The 10470-nt window shown below is 44.2% G+C and overlaps 1 protein-coding gene across 1 annotated transcript in view; it reads left to right on the top strand.

Moving 5' to 3' along the window:
- Nucleotides 1–2556: 2556 nt before the first annotated feature.
- The window catches only part of SCN3B (sodium voltage-gated channel beta subunit 3), a 25635-nt gene continuing 17721 nt past the window's right edge, over nt 2557–10470 (top strand). Inside the window, exon 1 of the mRNA XM_088657714.1 lies at nt 2557–2687. The gene's annotated coding sequence lies outside the window, so the exon portion shown is untranslated. The remainder of the gene's footprint in view (nt 2688–10470) is intronic.

The following is a 10470-nucleotide window of genomic DNA, read 5'->3' as shown; positions in this document are numbered from 1 at the left end:
AAGGTGCATATTTTTAGCACACAAAGGAGGGCCTCAGAAGGTGATTTCAATGCTTGTTCGTTCCTCCCGTGAAATTTTTTAGGTTTCCTAATCATTTTCCTTCCTCGGTTATGTATTTAGCAAGAGGGGAAAGACCTGTGTAGGGATATTGTTTGAGCATCTGGCAATGAATGAATTACAGGAAGCCAATGCCACTTAAAGGAGCAGGTACGATAGGCAGACATGCCTTGCCTTGATCCCATTAGACTGATAGCTTGCCTTGCACCTTATGTAAGGTCACGGCTGTGCCTCAGCAAACAACGTCCTTTATTGGAGCATTGCAATTGACTGCTTTGTGTCATCCCCACATTTTCTGGTCTCTCTCTCAACAATGAATAAAATGTGTTCTATCTATTTAAGATAGGCAAAGCCCTTCAAGATTATATTAGTTCTGATAGCTGCCGGCATCATTGATCTGCCCAAGTTAGCCACCACCATGCCAGTTTTAAAACAGACCAGGAAAGCACCACCCAGGTTTGGTCAAAAGTAGGACCAATTTTAAGGGTTGTCATTCAAGGACAACATTTTCAGAATTTCAAGATAAGCCAAGAGCATGTAGCCAATTGGAGTGAACTTTCCCAGGGGAATTCTTTTTTCTTTTTTAAAATAATTTTTATTGAGTTTTGCTCTACATGCATACACAGATAAATTTCATCCAAAATTCAAACTAAAACTAAGAATAAAAAATACATAATAACTCAATATATTTCCCTCCACCAATAACCCATGATTATTATTCTGAATTATCAGACCTAAGACTTCCATCCACCACCTCAATTTGAGTTATTCTTTCCTTTCCTTAACTGCCTTCTTTAGATGTTTTTCATTTCTTGGTATTAACTTATTCAATTATAATAACTGTATCATCTTTTGCAAAAGTTAATCAAAGCCATAGCTGCCAAGTTTTCCCTTTTCTCACGAGGAAGCCTATTCAGCATAAGGGAAAATCCCTTAAAAAAAGGGATAACTTGGCAGCTATGATCAAAGCATAGTAAGGGTTTTACTGCAGCAGGAGAATTCCATGTAACCTTGGTTCATTGTGTAGCTTAGAGGTGGGGAAATTCCCCTCTGTGGGCCAATTGCAGCTCTCCAGGGCCCCTATAGCTGGCCCTCGGAAGTCTCCCTAGGTCACGCCCCCTCACCAGATCTGCGGAAATGTGTCTAAGCAGTTAAACGGCCTAATGTTACTTGGATGGAGGTGTGTAAACAGAAGCATACAGAGGAAATTCACATACAGCGAGCTCTCCAATTGGAGAACAGCCTTTACTAAAGGTGTCATGGGCTTTGAAGACTCTCAAACTCAGGACATGCTAAGAGGAAGGCACGCTTGGCAAACCCTCACCATGATCAACACCGAGCCGGAAACCTATGTCCCCACTGTGGAAGGACGTGTGGATCCAGAAGTGGCCTTCACAGTCACTTATAGACTCACTGTTAAGACCATGTTAATGGAAGACAATCTTACTCGGCTAAGAATAATCAGAGGAGGAAGAGGAAGAGGAAGAAGAAGAAGAAGAAGTTCACACCCATTACTTCGCCCATTTTTCCTCTAGCCCTACCCACGCTGTCGTGTGACCCTCCAGAAGGTTCTCCCTGAGAGACTGCAGCCCTTGGCTTGAATAAGTCTCCCTAACTCCTTGCTTCACTGAGGGTAAGCGACAAATGCTCCCTTGCCCCAGCTGAACCTACTGACCCAAAACAATGTAGGCCACATAATGCCAACAAATAAGAATGGTCGGCCATTCCTGCTAAATGCATTTGATCTGGACTAATGACCTAAATACCGTTGACTGTCCTGCCTGGGCCCTCCAAAATCGATGGTTGTCAATCATGAGTCACTTTAAAAATCTCCATCCTGTTTATACCTTTGCGAATTCATATTTGAATTCCACTTATCTGCCATGGAGGCAGATCTTGCCCTACTATCAGCCCTAAATAAATGTTGCTCATGAGACCAGGGGAAGGATGGGTGTGGGGAGAGAAAAGTGGATAATTTCATTCAAGGAAACAAAGGGCTTTTGTATATCAGCAGCAAATGATTCACTCCCCGCAGCACGTCAAGTTGCCTAACTGTAGCCAAAGACAATGTTTTACATGGCTGGCCAGCCTCGTAGTTGAAAGGTGTGGCTCGTGCTGTTCGGTAAATGTACGCAGCCTGCAATCTATTTTTAATGCAATTACTAAGCATCCTCCCCAGGCAGTGGGACAGGAGACCAAGCATCTTCCTAGCAAATGCAGGTTGCGAAAAGAACAACTGGGAGACAGGAAGAGGGTAATGGCACTAAGCCTGAAATTATATAGGTATAGATATGCTTCTCTCTGTGTATTTATAAGCTGGCTAGGTGAGATATTTGCCCATCTAGCCTACAGGTAGGAATCCTCAGTTTCAGGAAGGGGCCCAAAATTGGACCTCCATCCTTCTCTGACTGACCCTCAGGACCTACCCCCAGGCCACACCCACCCTTCCCCAGGCCACACCCCCATCTCCCCAAGCCACGCCTCTCAGTGGCTCCCTCCTCAAGTGCTTTTGCCTATCGAGAAGGTGTCCTTTCGCCAGGGTGGTGCCTCTTGCTTGTGTGGACGGAGAGATTTGCATGGAGGAGCCTCTTTGCCTTTGGCATGGCTGGGACGTCACCTCCCATACAAAGGTAAGAGCCACATCCATTTGCTTTGCCCACTTTGGGCCTCTGCCCTTGCCTGCTACTCATATGCAGCCGGCAGTAGGCATGACAGAAGGGTGGGCTTCTCTTTTCTGACTCTGCAGTAGCCGGCTAACAGTGAGATTCCTTGGGGCCTCAAATTTCAGTGGCGCCCTGTGCAGCACCAAAATTCAGCTCCCCCACCCCCACCTCTTGCACTCAATTCTACGTAATAGTTGTAGAGTCTTCTGCAACACCCCCAAGGCTCTGCGCCCAGTGCACCCAAGCTGGTTATGTTCCCCTAAATTCGCCTCTGGGACTGGTTTGCCATGAGGGGGTGGGAAAGAGATATGATGCCCCTTTTTAACCTGTGCTGTGGAATGCTTTGTGGAAGGCTCTGTCAATTTCACTTCTCTCACTTTCTCATTATTTCTCCAATCTAAAGTTTTCCACATTTCTGCAGCAATTTGGGTAGGGGGATGTTTGTTTGTTTTTGGAGGGGGGAGAAGGAGAATCCTCATGAAAATTCATCAGGATTTTACTTCAAATTTCTCCTAATTGCAGTGGTCACCAGTGTACACATTTATTTATTTTTGCAAGCAATTGCTTTTAATATAGTGCAATTTTGTGCATATTATTTTCACATATATTCATTTCTATGCACACCCTAATATATTCATTTGTGTAAACATTAGTCAGAGAAGTGTGAATTTTGAAGCATGACAGTTTTTTGGTTATCGTGTTGTTTTGCAAGAGTGAATTTGATAGATTCACCTTTAAATGCAATCTGAATCGAGTTCCTCCCGCATCCCCAGCTATTTCAGTATTTGTTAGATGTGCCTCTCCCCCCCCCCTTGGCTTCTTCCAGCTCTAGACTGGGCTTGTTGTATTTAAGTCCAAATGGATTTGTATATTGCCTGCTAGAGTCATCAGGGGGGCTATGAGGTTTTTTGGGGGGGTGAAAATGGGAGTTATTCCCTCAGACTGCCTCAGCGGAAAAGATGGAAAGCAAAAGACTCCACCTGGTACTGCCTGGCCATGAAACAACTCTTTAGAAAACTGTTTAGACAACTGTTTAGAAATTGGTGCTTGAGTTTTGATTTTGATTTTCCTCTTCCCTCCCAGTTCCTTTTCCCTTGTGTGTTGTCTTTTTTCAGATTGTAAGCCTGAGGGTGGAGGCTGTCTTGTTTTGAGTGTTTGTAAGCTGCTCTGGGGGCCTTTTTGGCTGGAGAGAGGGGTGCAAATATTCAAAAACAAACAAATAAACAAAAGAAGAAAGTGAGGGGTGTGGCTGGAGGAGAGTGAGGGCAGTAAGAGAAGGGTGGGGGAGAGAATAAGACATTGGGACTGTGGGATAATGGAAGGAGGGAAGGCAGAGAGAAACACTACAGGTCAGAGCCCAGAGGGGAAAGGGAGAGAGAGATGGGGGACCTGAGCAATGGCAGGGAGAGATAAAAGGGCAGTGGGGGGTGGGAAGGCGATAACAAAGGGGAGACACAAGAGCAGTGAAAGGTGAGAGCCTGCAGAATGGGCTGGCGTGGTGTGAAAGGGCAGTGGAGAAGGGAGCCAAATGGGTATTGGTGTTTGTATGTCTGTGTAATCATGGAATCACAGAGTTGGAAGGGATCAGGAGGGTCATCTAGTCCAACCCCCTACAATGCAGGAGTCTTTCACCCAATGTGGGGCTCGAACCCATGACTCTGAGATTAAGAGTCTCGTGCTCTACTGACTGAGCTATCCCAAACAGTGGCGTTTAAATTTATTTTGAAAAATAATTTCATTGCATAATCAATCTAACACCCCCCCCCAATATATATATATATATATATATATATATATATATATATATGGGGAAGTGGCCATTGTATTATAGCAGTCTGATCAACCACATAATGCAAGAAGATGTCTTGGGTATCTGCAGCTCCTGATAGTGGTTGTTAAGTGGATCCATTTAGCCTGTTTATGTATTTTCTCATTAACATGTAGTAAGCTGTTGTGCATTGTATGGTTAAGATAAAGTTAAAGTGGATTCATATATATATATATATATATATATATATATATATATATATATAACAGACTTGTTCTTCACACAAAAATGCATACAAACAAACAAAAATAGATTTGCTTATAACATTACCAAATAGTAACAATTCCATACATACCATTGTTTTAACATCAAAACGGCTAAGAAGGGGAGGAAAGCATTTTTTTTTCTTTTTATACCTATGAGATTTTCCCCACTTTGCAAATTATATCTTTGAAAAAAATAGGTCACCCACTCCAACACTGTTATTTCCAGTTCTCTTTTTCCATAAGCTGTTAACAGGCACCAATTATCTAATTGCACCTGATGATTCTCTCTGTTCTTCAGCATCTCTATTCACTGAACCAAATTTAACCGCTCCCACATTTTTCTGACCATATCCCACTTATCTGTTTTACAGTTGTTGTTTTTTAACCCCGACACAGAACACTCCAGCAATAGTCAGTGTGCGCAGAATCTGTGATCTGTCTATTTGTAACACATCACCTTTAGCAGAATGTAATGGGAGCTGACAGTGTATTAGAGAGAGGGCCCAGTGGTCAATAGGCCAGTTGAAAATGTGATCATGGCAGAACCGAGATCATGGCAGCAGTCAGTAGGAGCTGGTGCCCCCTCTTCCAACCATGACTTCAACATGCCTACAAGAGGGTTTTTTGGATCCTTGGGACTCCTTGGAGCTGGTGAAGCAGCAGATGTTCTGAAGCCCTGGGTTAATGTAAAGTTTGAGGAGGGGGAAGAGGAAGGAAACAGCTACCCAAACTGAAAGAAATATGAGCAGAGTCCATTGTCAGCTGTGGAAAGGGTAGGTGGTGTTAGGATCATTCTACTCTTGGCCGACTGACATGTTCTCTCCCTCCTGGTCTTTCATTCAGGAGCTTCAAAAACTTTCTTCAGCCCGAGCAACACAGCGACTGATACCAAGAAGCATTAGCACACTTAGGGATCGCAGAGTATTCACAGTTTGCGTAACAGAACTCAGTAGCTCAGCATTTTGGCTAATCTACGTTTATTTATGTATAATACACTCAGAGCATTCTGCTTTAGCTCCTGCCTCTTTCTCATCATACAGCAAAGAGAAAGAACAAAGGACAATAGTCCCACTTCACGGAACATAGTAATACCAAAACATCCTGTCTCTGTCACTTCCCACTCTGTGGAATGAAAACATACACCGCCATGTGATAGACAACAATCCCATGACTGCAAACACGGAGCAAGAATCCTAACAGGTGGGTGGAGGGATAGCTCAGTCAGAAGAGCATGAGCTTCCTAATCTCAGGGTCATGGGTTTGAGCCCCATGTTGGTTGAAAGATTCCTGCATTGCAGGGAGTTGAACTAGATCCTCCTCTGGCCCCTTTCAACTCTATCATCCCATGATTCTATGATATCAGCCTATTTCATACCTGCAGTGACCAGCTTGGGTGGACTTCCTTCGTAGTCTATGTAGGAAGAGCTGCCCCTTGGGAGATCCAGGAAAGACCAAAGGATGGACTGCTTCACACATCTCACAGTTAAACTTTGGAATTTAGTCACTTGTGATGCAGTGATGGCCACCAACCTGGACTGCTTTAATATCCAGCAGCAGTCAGTATGATGGGGCAGATCTGCTGAGACCCACTCCCAACACTGCACCTGGGTGGGCTCTGACATGGGCTCCACTTGCACACCTGCACAATCCTGGTCTCACTCCTGCCTTGCCCCAGTGTCACCCAGGTGAGCTGCTGTGAGGTCAGTGTCACCCCATCCCACTGCCCACTACTGGGTTTAGACAAGTTTGTGGATGGTACACTGATCAGTGGTGACTAGCCACAATGGCTATGTTCTCCCTCCACTGTTGGAGGCAGCCTATCTCTGAAGGCCAGTGGCTGGGAATCAGAGGTGGGGAGAACGTTGTGTTGCACTCAGGTCCTGTTTGCAGGCTTCCCACAGGCATCTAGTTGGCCACTGTGAGGACATGATGCTGGACTAGATGGGTCTTTGGCCTGATCCAGCAGGTGGCTCTTAAGTTCTTATTAAGTGTTTCAAGCCAGCTGTTTGGTGGGATTTTAAGCACCCTGGAGTAGTTAGAATCTGCTTGAGCCAAATGGTAAGTAAGCCATGAACCCCTCCCTCCTTGCATGCATGAATCTTCCAGACTAGCACTCAGAGTAGCTGCTGTAACCATTATAAACATATTTAGAAGTCAGTGCTGCAAAAGCACATCACATTCTCAGGTTAGAGTTCCCAAAGAGGGATCGCTTTTTAAAAAACCTCGTTCCAGCACTCATGAGATGGACAAACTTTTGCTGCTATCAGGAAATGCTTGTCTTATTAGTCCAGTCTCATTAAAAAAACATGCCCAGAAGAAGGATACAATAATAAACCTTTGAGAATTGTTGCTAATAAGATCAGAAGTTGTTCTTCTGTGGCTGCATTCTTCCTGACAATTGCACAAGACCCATGGTTGCCCGTAGGAATCCTTTCATGCTGCTCCTTGCTGCCTCTGTGTGGCTAAATGCTGGATTTCACTTGCATTGAAGCATTTCCAGGTTGTATTAGGCCTGTTAGAAATTGTTAGTTGACCATGAACATTGATTTTGGGTTTGCTGTTATTGTCTCCTCTTGTCTTTTCTGTTTACCATAATACTTATGAGCGGATTTCATCCCATGTTGGAATCTGAATCTTTCCTGTTTTTGAAGAGCCAAATTTATCTCTGATCCCCACTCCCCATCGCGTTCTTTACCTGAAGCACAAATTGAGCCTATGATCTCTCTCACACACTGCCTTCTGCTATCATTTCTCTTGCCATCTCTCTGTTCCCATCTTATGTTAAATTTAATATCTCTAATGAACCAATGAAGCACATTTCTCACACAATATTTAGAGAAAATAAGTGGCATTTCCTCACTGACCAGAGGATCTGGCAGTTCTGAATTCCTGGAATTGTCAATGAATGATCTTTTTTACAGGGTGTCTCCTCCATGCCTGTGAAATTACCTCTTCACTGAAGTGTGCCTCAATCCAACCTTTTAGATGCCGGGTAAAAAAACCCCACCTTTTTTGGTACAGTAGGGGGTATATAGAAGCTGATGGGTTAAATCAGTCAAGCACAACCAAAATGATCAAGAGAATGCAGCAGCTCCCCTACAAAGAAATGTCACAGCATTTTGGAACTTTTTGGAATTCTCTTGAATGTAAGATTTTCTTTCATTCTTCCAAAAATAGCCTATGGGGGCAGATATGAATCTAGACCTCCAGATGTCCAGATTTCCCCTCCTCTACTTCTGCTATTGGCCTGGGGGGAGCCCCAATTTGCTTCAATAGGAGCTTCTTCTCCCCATGGAGATAGAGCCACAAGGGTCCACTGCATGGGGTGGAGAATTACAGTCCCTGGCCCCTGGGGGCAGGCTCCTGTTATGAATCAGAGGACCCACACTGGCTATTTATGAAAAGAAAATATTGTGCTCGGAAGACAAATTCCTGGATTAGTGCAGACCGTGGCTCTTAAAGGTATTTCTGTTCAGACTGGTTGTTGGTAAGTGAGCTGGAAAGTGATGCTTTCTACATGTTGGTGGCACAGAGGCTTTCTGTTTGTATGTTTCATTGTACCTGGGATTTCAATGTGCTCAATGTGCTCACTTTGCCTGGCAATCTTCTTAAAAGATCTACATTGGCTCCCAGTACGTTTCTGAGCACAATTCAAAGTGTTGGTGCTGACCTTTAAAGCCCTAAATGGCCTCGGTCCAGTATACCTGAAGGAGCGTCTCCACCCCCATCGTTCTGCCCAGACACTGAGGTCCAGCACCGAAGGCCTTCTGGCGGTTCCCTCATTGCGAGAAGTGAGGTTACAGGGAACCAGGCAGAGGGCCTTCTTGGTAGTGGTGCACGCCCTGTGGAACGCCCTCCCATCAGATGTCAAAGAGAAAAACAGCTACCAGATTTTTAGAAGACATCTGAAGGCAGCCCTCTTTAGAGAGGCTTTTAATCTTTAATCGATTATTTTATTCTTCTGTTGGAAGCCGCCCAGAATGGCTGGGGGAACCCAGCCAGATGGGCGGGGTATAAATAATAAATTATTATTATTATTATTATTATTATTATTATTATTATTATTTTATTATTATATTTTCACATGATGCTGGTGGCTACCTGAGCAGAGGCGGATTTAGGAAGTTTCCCCATACTGGGCATCACGCTGAGAGGCGTGCTGTAGAGCATGCACAGAAGAAAATGAAAGAAGTGGGATGTGTGTATTGAATTTTGGCCTTGCCCAGGGCACCACTGAAAATTGAAAGGCCAAAGACCTGCCCTGACCTGAGGACTACTGATGACTCACATCAGGCTCACTACATACTGTATCTTTGTAGCCATCCTGCCAGACAAAGGAAGCTTCACAAGAGAGGGTTCCGGTTTCCGCCTGCAGGAATGGCGGACCTATTTTCCATCTCTCTGACCTTTGTAAGGAATTTGGCGGTTGCTAGGGGAGTAAATGGCAACCCCCTACCCTCTCCGGGGGTTACGGAGAGGGGCCGCTGGCCCGCGATGCCCCCAGACCCACTCCGACTGTTTTTGGAGTGGGGGGAGCTTGGGCTGAGCACTTACAAGGGCCAGGACTCCCGGACGCTAATCTGCATGGCGGGGATTTCCATGGTTAAAGAAGATAATTAGGCTTAAATCTATGGACATACTTCAGAAGGAGGGAAAGAAGCGCTGTTTACTGCTGAGAAATTTATGCTGCCGAGTGAGAGGAGTCAAAGATTGTACTGCATCTGGAAGAAGGATTGATGGGGACGGAGCGATAAGGGGAGTGAGTTTTTATTTTATTTTTTTTCTTCATATTGTTGCCTCGTACCTTCCCGGACGCGATGTCCTGGCTTGTTTGGAGTGAAAGAGAAGCAAAAGACTGTGTGAGTTGAACCTTATAACTGTTGTTACTGAGCATATTTTTTTAAAGATGTGGAGTTGCCGATGAGAAAAGCCCCCCTCTAGTCGGACGGAAGGAGTTCTGAATGCGTTCGGAGGATTTATGAGCTGTGACGCACTTTAAATTGGAGCAGCGACCTGAAGCTAAGTTCAGCTATAGGGCAAGGAGATCCATTAATTTACCAAGAGTCTATGGTTTGATGTTTGGGTCTCCTGCCTGGAAAAGCTGTAAATTCTATAATGATCGTAAATTTTCATGGCCATGAGAGGAAAGCGAAAGTGATTTGAGCTTTTTAAGATGGCGCTACTTCGAATTGCTTCAACGCAACAGGAGCTCCATTAAGAAGATTTATGGGGAGGCTGGACTGATTAACTCACACAGGAGAAAGAACATCTGTGAGACTTTGTTTGATATTTATATCAGCAGCTGGGAAACAATCGTGAAAGTGGAAAACATCTACGTGACTGTAAGGGGAAGATCTGGATTATTATGAACTTGAAGGACGATTTGAACTTTAGAAAAAAGATGGCAGTGGACAGTTGCGAGGAATTCCCAATTTCTTGAAGCATGGGAACCCAAATAAAAAATTCTTTAGATGATTTGGCATAACATTCGGTCTGATTGATATATATATGTGTATAATTTGAAATATTGAATGTGATATAATTGGTTTTAATTGGAAAATTAATAAAAAATATTTTTTTTTTTTTAAAAGGAAGCTTCACAAGAGAGAGCGCCACCTGCTGAGTCTTCATTCACCCTCTGTGGACACAGAGCTGCACTGATAAAACACAGCAGAGGTGATCGTTCTTTGTGTGATAACCACCACTAGGTCCTTTC

The sequence above is a fragment of the Zootoca vivipara genome, chromosome 14 (genome assembly GCF_965207765.1).
Source record: "Zootoca vivipara chromosome 14, rZooViv2.hap1.1, whole genome shotgun sequence".
Classification (NCBI taxonomy): domain Eukaryota; kingdom Metazoa; phylum Chordata; class Lepidosauria; order Squamata; family Lacertidae; genus Zootoca; species Zootoca vivipara.
Note: the sequence above shows the minus strand (reverse complement) of the source record. Positions and strands in the feature narration are given on the sequence as shown.